This window comes from Enhydra lutris, unplaced genomic scaffold (genome assembly GCF_002288905.1).
Source record: "Enhydra lutris kenyoni isolate GAN:26980312 unplaced genomic scaffold, ASM228890v2 scaffoldscaffold1, whole genome shotgun sequence".
Lineage (NCBI taxonomy): Eukaryota > Metazoa > Chordata > Mammalia > Carnivora > Mustelidae > Enhydra > Enhydra lutris.
In genome coordinates this window covers 14,773,898-14,786,446 of record NW_019154085.1, presented here as the reverse complement: position 1 = coordinate 14,786,446, position 12,549 = coordinate 14,773,898, and the positions used below count along the sequence as shown (strand labels likewise).

Below are 12,549 nucleotides of genomic sequence, written 5' to 3'. Positions count from 1 at the left end.
ACTTTCTCTGCTTGGCTTATTTCACTCAGCATAATCTCCTCCCGTCCCGTCCATGTTGGTACAAAAATTGGGTATTCATCCTTTCTGATGGAGGCATAAAATTCCTTTGTATAAATGGATCATATCTTCTTTATCCATTCGTCTGTTGAAGGGCATCTTGGCTCTTTCCACAGTTTGGTGACTGTGGCCATTGCTGCTATGAACACTGGGATACAGATGGCCCTTCTTTTCACTACCACTTTATACCAGTTAGAATGGCCAAAATTAACAAGACAGGAAACAATGTGTGTTGGAGAGGATGTGGAGAAAGGGGAACCCTCTTACACTGTTGGTGGAAACGCAAGTTGGTGCAGCCACTTTGGAAAACAGTGTGGAGATTCCTCAAAAAATTAAAAATAGAGCTACTCTATGACCCTGAAATTGCACTACTGGGTATTTACCCCCTTCATTTTTGAAGGATAATTTCACAAAGTACAGAATTCTAGGTAGGTGTTTTTACTCTCAGTACTTTAAATAATTCACTCCACTCTTTATTTGCTCAAATGATTTATGAAAATTAGTCAGACATAATTTTTATCTTTGCTTCTCTATAAATAGGTACTTTCCCCCCTCTGGCTTCTTTTAAGATTTTTCTCTTATCTTGGGGAAGCGTGGGTGGCTCAGTCAGTTAAGCATTTGCCTTCAGCTCAGGTCATGATCCGAGTCCTGGGATCGAGTCCCACATTAAGCTTCTTGTTCTCCCTCTTTCTGCTGCTCCCCTTGCTTGTGCTTGCTCTGAAAAATAAATAAATAAAATTTTTAAAAAATATTTTTCTCTATCTTTGATATCTTTGATATTCTAATATTTGAATATGATATGTCTAGGTGTAGCTTTTTTTGGCATTTTTCCTACTTGGTGTTCTCTCAGATTCCTGGAACTGTGATTTGGTGTCTGTCCTTACTTTGGGGAAATTTTCAGACTTTATCACTTCAAATATTTCTTCTGTTCCTTTTTTCTCCTCTGGTGTGCCCATTACATATGTTGCTCTTTCTGTAGTTGTTCCACAGGTCTTGGCTATTCTGTTTTTATTTTTTCAGTTTTTTTCTCTGCTAGGCAGTGAGCCTGCTTCCTCCTCTCTCTCTCTCTCTACTTGTGATCTCTCTCTGTCAAATAAATTAAATCTTAAAAAAAAAAAAAAAAAAAAAAAAAAGAACAGAATGCCCTGGTTACTTGAAATGGTTCCTTTTCCTCTTCCCATACCGGAAGCATGAGGGGATTTTTCTCTAATATTTACTCTGAGAACTTCATCAAGCTCCTAGAAATAAAACTCACGAAACTGTGCCCCCTGCCTATGACTGGGACCCTCTAGATTTTTTAACTCTCAGACTTACCCACTTTGAGCCTCCAGCAGTTCATCAGTTATAATTTATGTTTTCGCATCACAGTCTGGGTCCCTAGTGAAGATTCTGTGAAGGATTTCTGCTCTGATAAGTTGTAATTTTCATATTCACCTGTCTCTTCAGTTTTGGGAGTACTATTTTGCCCTGTGACTTCACATCTCTGATGGAGCTAAGTAGAACTGAGTTTTCAGTTTGTTTGGCATTTTACTTGGTATTAGGATGGAGTGAGGACTTTTTTTTTTTTTTTTTTTAAGATTTTCTTTCTTTCTTTCTTTCTTTGGCAGAGAGAGACATAGCAAGAGAGGGAACACAAGCAGGCGGCGTGGGAGAGAGAGAAGCAGGCCTCTAACCAAGAAGGGAGTCCGACGTGGGGGTCTATCCCAGGACCCCAGGATCATGACCTGAGCTGAAGGCTGACACTTAACAACTGAGCCACCCAGGTGCCCCATGACTTTGAAGATCTTAATGCTAAACCAGAAACTGGAAGTCTAGTCCTTATCTTTGTTGTAGGTACCATAAAGTTGTTTAAGCTTCAGGGTCAGACATGTAAAGACAAATGCTCTAATTATGATTGCACTGATTAGAATATAGGTAATTCCAAAGTCTCTTAGCCACCCATCTACCATTCTTTTATTAAAGTACATTACTTTATGTATTCTCCTTCAGAGTGAGAAAACTAAGGGTGATTGGCTGGCTCAGTTGGCAGAGCATGTGGGTCTTGATCCCAGGGTTGTGAAGTTTTTTTTAAAGATTTTATTTACTTGAGAAGGGTGGGGGAGGGGGACAAGCAAACTCTGCACAGAGCGTGGAGCCCAATGCGGGGCTCAATCCCAGGACCCTGATATCACAGCCTGATCCCAAACCAAGAGTTGGACACTCAACCAACTGAGCCATCCAGGTGCTCCTCGGGGTCATGAGTTTGAGCCCACATGTGGCACAAAGTTTACTTAAAATTTAAAAAAATCAGAATCACAAAACTGGAGAACTGAAAGTTACCTTAGAGATCATGTCATTCATATCTCCATTATAAATATTGAAAAATCAAGGCTTGATTCTGAATGTAATGAAGTCTCTAGACCAGCCTGTTCAATAAAAACTTTTGCAATGATGCAAATTTTCCACATTTGTGCTGTTCAGTGCAGTCGCCATTAGCCATACACTGCTACTGAGCAACTGCAATGTGACTTGACCACCAGAGAAATTTTTTACTTTTACTTAATTTTAAGTTAAGTAGACACCTGTGGCTAATGACTGCCATATTGGACAGTGTAGCTCTAGAGCTAATTTACATGGTAGCAAACAGAGGATAGAAGAATAAGTTAAATTACTTGTCCTGCAATGCACCATTTGTGCAGGAACTAGAACTAGAACCCAAAACTCCTTAATCTTGGACTTTTTTTGACTATATTGTGCTGTCTTTTCAGAGTCCATAAGATGATGAGTTGAAAGCAGGATTTCTCATCCTCAGTACAATTGACATTTGGACTGGACTAATTTTTTTTTTGCCCTGTTCATTGTGGACTGTTCAACAGCATTCCTGGCCTTTACCCAGTAAATGCCAATAGTATCTTCCAGCTGGAACCACCAAAAACGTCCCCAGACAAAGCCATACATCTTGGGGGCAAAACTGGAGGCAAAATCATCCCCAGCTGAGAACCTCAGATTCCCCGGATTTCCTAAGCACGTAAGATGTCCTTCAGGGGGTGCCTTGGTGGCTCAGTCAGGTAAGTGTCTGACTCTTGATTTCTGCTCAGGTCAGAGTCTCAGGGTTGTGAGATCAAGCCCATGTCAGACTCCACGCTCAGCGGGGAGTCTGCTTCTCTCCCTCTCCCTCTGCTCCTCCTCCCACCTGGGTGTTCTCTCTCTCTTTCTGTCTGTCTCAAATAACCCTTTAAAAATAAATAAATAAAAGATGTCCTTCAGCATCCCCATAAGAGGAAAGGTAGATGCAAATCAACCGTGCAAATTAACTCAACAGGGCTTCCTATTGGTGGCTACCACTAGAATGGGGACAAAAATCAAGTACCCGTAGTAGTTTGTTGAATGTTTACTATGTACATAATACAACGTGCTTTACATATTTTATCTCTAATTCTCAAACTAACATTGCAAAGCAAATGGAATTCTCTTCATTTTACAGATTAGACAACTGTAGTTCAAGAAAGTTTAATTGGTACAAGGTCACAGAGCAGGCTAGCAAAAGAGAAATGCAAAATTCATATCTATTAGTTATAACTGAATTTTACACCAATGTTATTTTCTACTTAGGTCTATGTCTAACAACCTCTTTAGCACTCAAGACTGAAAAGCCAGATCAGAAACATAAGACAGAGAAAGAAATATAAATAGAATAAAGAGAATTCTTAAAGGGTGGGGACATTCAGTGGACAGATATGCAGGGAGATACCACCAAGTGATTACTACAATTAAGGAAGGAAGTGGTACCCAAACTAGATCTTGAAAGAATGTCAGAAAAAGGAAAAAGAGAGAAGTCTGAAAAGAGTATGCTTAAGGATTGACTCCCAAGAATTTCCCAAGGAAATTCTCCTCTGAATTTTGAAGAGATCATGATTTACTTGAGCAGTCTAACTAGGGTGGAAGAAGGAAGAAGATGAGGTTGGGAACATAAAGGTTGCAACTAGTTCACATTGGGTCCTGAATACTGATTCAATGATTTAGATTTCATTCCATGTCAAATGAGAGTTTTAAAGCAAGGCCCTGACAAGATTAAAATTTCATTTGTTGTCCTAGACCTCGTGATATCTTTCCCAAGGCAACATGTAATCCTATACTCTTCCAATCACACAGAATACAGTAATTAAAATTCAGTTGAAACATGAAAGAAAACCACTTCACTTTCATCTATAATGAACATTCCATGGTAGCTGGGAAGTTAATTGAAAGTTAAGACTTCCACAGTGTACAGTAGAGGAAAAAAAATCTTTAATCAAGAAGAAAAAAGAAAAAAATAAAGCAGAAAAAAGAAATTACAGGAAAATTTTACTTGTAAATTAACATTTTCTCTTTTTAGATTATTTCCTTTTACTTAAATGTGAAGAAAAGAAAATTTTGAGATTAGGAGAGGGTTCTTTTTCTAAGAAAGCAGCTTTTTTTGAAACCCAATTGCTCTAATTCAAATACAAGTTAATCAATATCTGAGATCTCTTGTTATGTACCAAGTATTATTTCTTTCCTACATCAATACAATAAGAATTAAAAAGAAAATAAGGGGCACCTGGCTGACTCTTGATCTTGGGGTTGTTAAGTTTGAGCCCCACTTTGGGCATAGAGATTAAAAATAAAATCTTAGGGTGCCTGGGTTGCTCAATGGGTTGAGCCTCTGCCTTCCACTCGGGTCATGATCTCAGGGTCCAGGGATCAAGCCCCTAGTCAGGCTCTCTGCTCAGCAGGGAGCCTGTTTCCCCCCCTCTCTCTGCCTGCCTCTCTGCCTACTTGTGATCCCTTTCTCTGTCAAATAAATAAATAAAATCTTTTTTAAAAAGAATAAAAAAATCTTAAAATAGAAAAGAAAAAAACCTCCGTGTGATCTCTAGCCCATGTATGTGGTACAACCGTACATCTCAATTACTTTTTTCCCCTACATTCTTCATAGTAAGTAAAGAACGTGTGATATTTCTGACATTAATCTAGTAGCATTCTTAGGAACTATATCTGGCACTGGTTTTCAGTTTTTTTGGATAATTCTTTTCATTTGTATATTCATTTGATTTATTGGCTTTTATTTTTTGTTTGAGTAATAAAGTACATTAATAATTATCAGCTTATTTGGAATTAAGGTTATAAGATCTATAGTGTCGGAGGTTAAGCACTATGACTCATATGGCTTTACTTTTCCATATTACAACAAAATTTTAATAGTAATCAAAAAGGATGGGGCACCTGGGTGGCTCAGTCGTTAGGCTCTGCCTTCAGCTCAGGTCATGATCCCAGGGTCCTGGGATAGAGCCCCATGTCAAGCTCCCTGTTCAGCCTGCTTCTCCTTCTCCTGCTTCCCTGCTTGTGTTCCCTCTCTTGCTGTCTCTCTCTCTTCATCAAATAAATAAATAAATAAATAAATAAATAAATAAAATCTTAAAAAAAAAGGTAACACTTTTTAAAAATCTGAGATTGAGTAGTTCCTACTTAAATTGATAGTTTGACACATATTAAAGGCAGTCAACTCAACAATGATTAAAACATGAAATGCTTCACAGTTTTTAAAAGACATTTCTGAAAAAAGTTATATATTTTTACTTATTTCACCTTACCTATTTTATTATAATGGATTTAGTTAAGGGGAAAGATCTTTGTTTACTGAGCATTATATTCTCATATTTATCTCCAAAAGGATCATTAGCTTTTGTTTATCACATGATTCATCATAGTGAAACACATTAGCAGATCAAGAAGATTATGGTTTCAAAATAAAAATTAAAAAAAAAAAAAAGAAGATTATGGTTTCCAGCTGTGAATAAGCAGATGGAAAATAGTGCCCTCAAGAAATAAGTACAAATGAAACAAAAGCTTATTTCAGTACAAATCAAGAGGGAGAGTAGAAAATTAAAGAAAAAAATGTCTCAATTTAGTTTTTAGGTTTCCAGATGAGAAATCAAGCAGCCTCCGTAGAGAATATATCCTCATCTGAATAATTTCACAAACAGAAATGGCATACAAAAGTCTACTTTTCCAATTATATCTTCTTACTGTTTACAGTTAACCACTCAGTCTTATTAAAAGTTTTCTGATGTTTTATTAATATTTTATTACCAAAAAAAGAGGACCACTTAGGGTGGTGTAGGATGGGGAATTATTATTTAATGGTTATAGAGTTCAAGTTAGAGATGATGAAAAAGTTCTGGAGATGGATAGTGGTGATGGTTGCACAACAGTGTGAATGTACTGAATGGTAATGAACTGTACACTTTAAAATAGTTAAAATGGTAAACGTCTCCTTATGTATAGTTTATCATTAGAGAGAGAGGTGTAGTTGTTCCACTTGACTGGGATATGGACAAAAGGCAAGAATTCTAAAAGCCAGTTAGGACATTTTGTGTAATATTTTATGCATTATGAATTTTATTTCTCATCAGTCAGCTGTAATAACTATTAAAAAACAATAGAGGTTATAGAAGTGATTATAAATTCCAGAGACCTGAGTGACCAGTAACTGACCAGCTGAGTCAGCATATGATTAATAAAAGACAGCAACTTACTTTCCCTTTTAGCTTCCCAATCCCCCCTTTACAGATTTTGCTTTAAAGTGATGTCTTGATAATTTCCAATCTTGCCAGCTTCCTAGGCTGTGCTCCTAGGAATCCTATTATCTTTCTGTCTCTCCACTCCTATTTTTAACTACCCGTTTAAGTTAAGGGGTGGGGGTGGGGAGTGGGAGTAGACTAATGTAACACAGATACAAAGTGCAGCGGATTAAATAAGACAAGAATTTAAAGCATTGTCTTGTAACAGTCTTAAGGGAGGAAAACTGTCCAGGTAATAGGCAACTTCATTCCACAAAGACTTAAGGACCATAGTTCTCCCCTTCTCACTGCTCTTCCAACCCCCAGGATGCTGTCCTCATTAATCAGCTTATAGAAAGGAAGAGAAAGTGGAAATGAAAGACCAGTTCCTCCTAGATAACATAGAAGTTGCACTCACTTCTCATATTCCATGAGCAAGACCTTAGTCAACACCTACATCTAGCTGGAAAGGATACTGGAAAATTCTATTTCACACTAGGAATCCATATGCCTAGCTGATACTATGAGATGGATTTGGGGAGAACAACTTGCAGTTTGCCATAAGACCCTATTCCCAATGTCATCAGGATGACTGAACATGGTTTGTTTGATTCTCTTACTATCTCCAGAGACTAAAAACTATTAAGTTGCACCTATCACAACATTCTTCTAAAAGGTTCCCATGGTCTTTTTATTCTACAATTCTTTTTTTTTTTTTTTAAAGATTTTATTTATTTATTTGACAGAGAGAGATCACAAGTAGACAGAGAGGCAGGCAGAGAGAGAGGGAGAGAGAGAGAGGGAAGCAGGCTCCCTGCCGAGCAGAGAGCCCGATGCGGGACTCGATCCCAGGACCCTGAGATCATGACCTGAGCCAAAGGCAGCGGCTTAACCCACTAAGCCACCCAGGCGCCCCTTATTCTACAATTCTTATATAACAAACCATCTTAAAACTTAGTGGTGCCCCTCAAAGGCATTATGTTCAGTGAAATAAGAAAGAGAAAGAGAAACACTGTATGATCTCTCTTATATGTGGAATCTAAAAAAAAAAAAAATTTAAATAAATAAAAACCAAGCTCATAGATACAGAGGATGGATTGATGGTTGCCAGAGACAGGGTTGAGGGGTGGAAGAAATGGATGAATTGTTGTTGTTTTTGTTTAAATAAATGAAATAAAAAATAAATATTTGGAAAGATCATCAGGTATCTTGAAATTTGAGTAAAAATTCTCTTCCTTTTAGCCAACTTTGTGTCATTATGTGTAAATACGTGTGATCCAGAGACAACCATGACAACTCAGTGTACATTTCCCCCCATTTTTCCAAATATATTCAATGATGCACATATATATTTTAACAAAATATAATTATGTTATGCATTAAAAAAAACTTAGTAAAACTTGGTGGCATAAAGCTACCATTGGGGCACCTGGGTGGCTCAGTGGATTAAGCATCTGCCTTCGGCTCGGGTCATGGATCTCAGGGTCCTGGGATCAAGCCCCGCATCAGGCTCTCTGCTCAGTGGGGAGCCTGCTTCCCCCTCTCTCTCTGCCTGCCTCTCTGCCTAATTGTGATCTCTGTCAAATAAATAAATAAAATCTTTAAAAAAGAAAAAAAAAGAAAGGATGCTGTATTTCATCAAATTTTTTTTCTGCATCTATTGACAGGATCATATGGTTCTTGTCCTTTCTTTTATTAATGCATTGTATCACATTGGTTGATATGCAGATGTTCAACTACCCTTGCAGGCCAGGAATAAATCCCACTTGGTTGTGGTGAATACTCCTTTTAAAGTACTGTTGGATTTATTGGCTAGTACCTTGGTAAGAATTTTTGCATCCATGTTCATCAGGGATATTGGCCTACAATTCTCCTTTTTGGTGGGGTCTTTGTCTGGTTTTGGAAGGAGAAGGTTAATGCTGGCTTCCTAGAAAGAGTTTGGAAGTTTTCCTTCCATTTCTTCTTTTCTTTTTTTTCTTTTGTAACAGCTTCAGAAAAATGGGTATTAATTCTTCTTTAAACATTTGGTAGAATTCCTCTGGGATGCATCTGGCCCTGGACTTTTTTGTTGTTGTTGGGAGATTTTTCTTTTCTTTTCTTTTTCTTTTTTTTTTTTTTTTTTTAAACTAACATATAATGTCTTATTTGCCCCAGGGTACAGGTCTGTGAATTATCAGGCTTACACATTTCACAGCACTCACTATAGCACATACCCTCCCCAATGTCCATAACCTAGCCACCCTATCCCTACCCACCCCCACCGACCCCCCTGTTGGGAGATTTGTTACTACTACTTCAATTTCCTTGCTGGCTATGGGTCTGTTCACATTTTCTATTTCTTCCTGATTCAGTTTTGGTAGTTCATACTTTTCTAGGAAAGCATCCATTTCTTCCAGATTGCCTAATTTGTTGGCATATATTTGCTCATAATATGTTCTTATAATTGTATTTCTTCGGTGTTGATTGTCATCTCTCTTGTTTCACTCATGATTTTATCTGGGTCCTTTCTCTTTCTCACTCTCTTTTTTGATAAGTCTGGCTTTTTTGATCTTATTAATTCCTTTAAAGAACCAGCTCCTATTTTCGTTGATCTGTTCTACTGTTCTTTTGGCTTCTATTTCATTGATTTCTGCTCTAATCTTTATTAATTCTCTTCTCCTGCTGGGTTTAGGCTTTCTTTGCTGTTCTTTCCCTAGTTCTTTTAGGTGTTAGGTTAGGTTGTGTATTTGAGACTTTTCTTGTTTCTTGAGAAGAAACTAAGTTTTTAAATGGGCAAAATATTTGGATTGGCCATTCACAGGAAGGGAAATATAAATGGTGAACAAATACTGAAAAGGTACTCAAACTCATTTGCACTTAAGGAAATGAAAATTAAAACCTCAATTTAACAAACAATAAATATCAGTTTTGAAAAATTAGGAAGTCTGACAACAAAAGATATGAAACTGCAATTATCATACACTGTTAGTGAGAATATACATGGGTACAGTCAGTTTGCAAATCAGTTTGGCAGTATCTGGGAAAGCTAAAGATATGCATATCCAATGATCCAACTATCTTTATGTAGCTGGAGAAAATGTGTGCATATGGACCAGAAGATATGTATGACATGTATCATTTAAATACCAATTTATATAGAAAACAAACTTATGATTACCAGAGGGGAAGAGAGGTAGGGGGATGGGTTAAACAGACGATGGAGATTAAGGAGTATACTTGTAGTCATGAACAAAGAGTGATATATGGAACGGTTGAATCACTATATTGTACATCTGAAACTAACACAATGCTGTATGATAACTGTAATTAAAATAAAAACTTAAAAAAACAATCTATGCATTTCACAAATGTAACAGACTAAGGGAGGAAAATCATATAATGATCTCAAAAGATATGGTATGTGACAAAAGTCAACATCTATTCATAAACTCTTGGCAAACTAGAAAAGATCTAAAATCTAGAGAGCTTCAAATGTGTATGAATTACAGAATGTAATGCTTACTTTCCAACTTAAATATCCTTTGAACTATTTGGTCTACAAAATCTAAGACAGTAGTTCAGTGCCAACGTTCCTTGAAAATTGCCCCTCAGGGTGTCTGGCTGGCTCACTAGGTAGAGCATGCAACTCTTGATTTTGGGGTTTGAATTTGAGCCCCATGTTGGGTGCAGAACTTATATTAAAAATAAAGAAAGAAAGAAAACTTAAATATCATCCCTCTGTTTATCAAATCTTTATAATATCTTTTTAATTAAATATTGTCCTGCAAGATATTTTGAATATCAAGATGGGTTGCAAATAAAACTGAAGTGTTAATACTACTTAGGAAAAAATATTAGTTCCCCCATTAATATATTAATGCATATCCTACAGTCCCTTATCTTTTAATTTACAGACTCTAGATTGGCAGGAAGTATATTCTTCCATGTGGTGAATTCTGACAGTTCATGAATTGTTTAATTTAGAGTTAAATCTGATTTTAAAACAGACTTTGGGGTAAAAAGGTTTTGAGTTTAGATCTTTGATTCTTGGCTTCCTAGCTATAGGAAGGATTATATAGCTATATGGCTATAGGATTCTTGGCTTCTTGGCTTCCTAGTTATGTATAATCTTGGGCAAGGTACTTAATCTACCTGTTTGTTTTTCTTCCATAAAATTGGGATAGTAATACCCAGGCCAGGTGTGAGGATTAACTGGTAAGTACAAAGCATCTGGCACTCAATAAATGTTATTTATTATCATATTTTGGAACCAGCTAAAGTAAATATAAGTTAAACTGTTGCCAGGTGAACTTAAGAGACCCCAGGCCCTGGGACCTCCACCCAACCCATCCCAAAGATGTTGCTGAAGATCCTTCTTCTCATCACCAGAAAGAATTCAAGGACAGACCCAGGACAGCAAAGGAGCAACACAAGCAGGAAGGTTTATTAAATTGAAAGTACATTCTTGAGATGTGAGAGCAGATGAGCTCGAGAGAAGGAGAGAGAGAACAAAATCACAAATTAAAGGAGAAATAACAACCAACACTAAGGAAATACAAATAATTATAAGAGAATATGAAAAATTATATGCCAACAAATTGGGACAACCTAGAAGAAATGGACAAATTCCTTAAAACATATAACTTCCCAATACTGAATTAGGAAGAAATAGGAAATTTGAACACATTGATTATCAGCAATGAAATTAATCATTAATCAAAAAAACTCCCCCAAAACAAACAATTCAGGAGCAGATGCCTTAACAAGCAAATTCTACCAAACATTTAAAGAAGAGATAATATCCATTCTTCTCAAATTATTGCAAAAAATAGAAGAGGAAAGAAAACTTCCAAACTCATTCTCTGAGTATAGTATCACCCCAATACCAAAACCAGATAAAGACACCACAAAAAAAGAGAACTACAGGGCAGTATCTCCAATGAGCATAGATACAAATATCCTCAACAAAATATTAGCAAACCAAGACCAACAAAACATTAAAATAATCATTCACCATGATCACATGGCATTTATTCCTGGGATGCAACAGTGGTTCAATATTCCCAAACAAATCAGTGAGATATAGCACATCATTAAGAAAAAGGATAAAAACCATATGATCACTTCAATAAGTGCAGAAAAAGCATTTGACAAAGTACAATATCCATTCATTATAAAAACCCTCAACAAAGTAGGTTTAGAAGGAATATACCTCAACATAATAAAGGTTGTATATGAAAATCCCACAGCTAATATCAAACTCAATGGGGGAAAAATGAGAACTTTCCCCCTATGGTTAGCAACAAGACAAAGAAGCCATTCTCACCACTTTATTCAACATACGACTGGAAATCCTAGGCACAGCCATCAGACAACAGAAGGAAATAAAAGGCATCCAAATCATTAAGGAAGAAGTAAAACATTCACTATTGCAGATGACATGATACTATATATAGAAAACTCAAAAGACTCCACTAACGGGCACCTGGGTGGCTCAGTGGGTTAAAGCCTCTGCCTTCGGCTCAGGTCATGATCCCAGGGTCCTGGGATTGAGTCCCGTATCGGGCTCTCTGCTCAGCGGGGAGCCTGCTTCCCCCTCTCTCTCTGCCTGCCTCTCTGCCTACTTGTGATCGCTCTCTCTCTGTGTCAAATAAGTAAATAAAATCTTTTTTTAAGAAAGGCTATTTCTTGTTTTGTCTTTCTTTTTTTCCCTTTATTTTATTTTTATGTTTCTTAAATTCCACATACGAGTGAAATCATGAGGTATCTCTGTCTTTCTCTGACTGACTTATTTCCCTTAGCATGATACTCTCTGGCTCCATCCATGTTGTTGCCAATGGCAAGATTTTGTTCTTTTTTATGGCTGAATAATATGCCATTGTATGTATATAAAAGTCTATTTCTTGGGGCACCTGGGTGGCTCAGTGGGTTAAAGCCTCTGCCTTCGGCTCAG

At 37.0% G+C, this 12,549-nt stretch overlaps 1 protein-coding gene across 2 annotated transcripts in view; it reads right to left on the bottom strand.

Moving 5' to 3' along the window:
• Nucleotides 1-745: 745 nt before the first annotated feature.
• LOC111153967 (calcium responsive transcription factor) overlaps nucleotides 746-12,549 on the bottom strand; it is a 104,883-nt gene continuing 93,079 nt past the window's right edge. For both annotated transcript variants that reach the window (XR_002641054.1, XR_002641061.1), the window contains one exon: nucleotides 746-774. The gene's annotated coding sequence lies outside the window, so the exon portion shown is untranslated. The remainder of the gene's footprint in view (nucleotides 775-12,549) is intronic.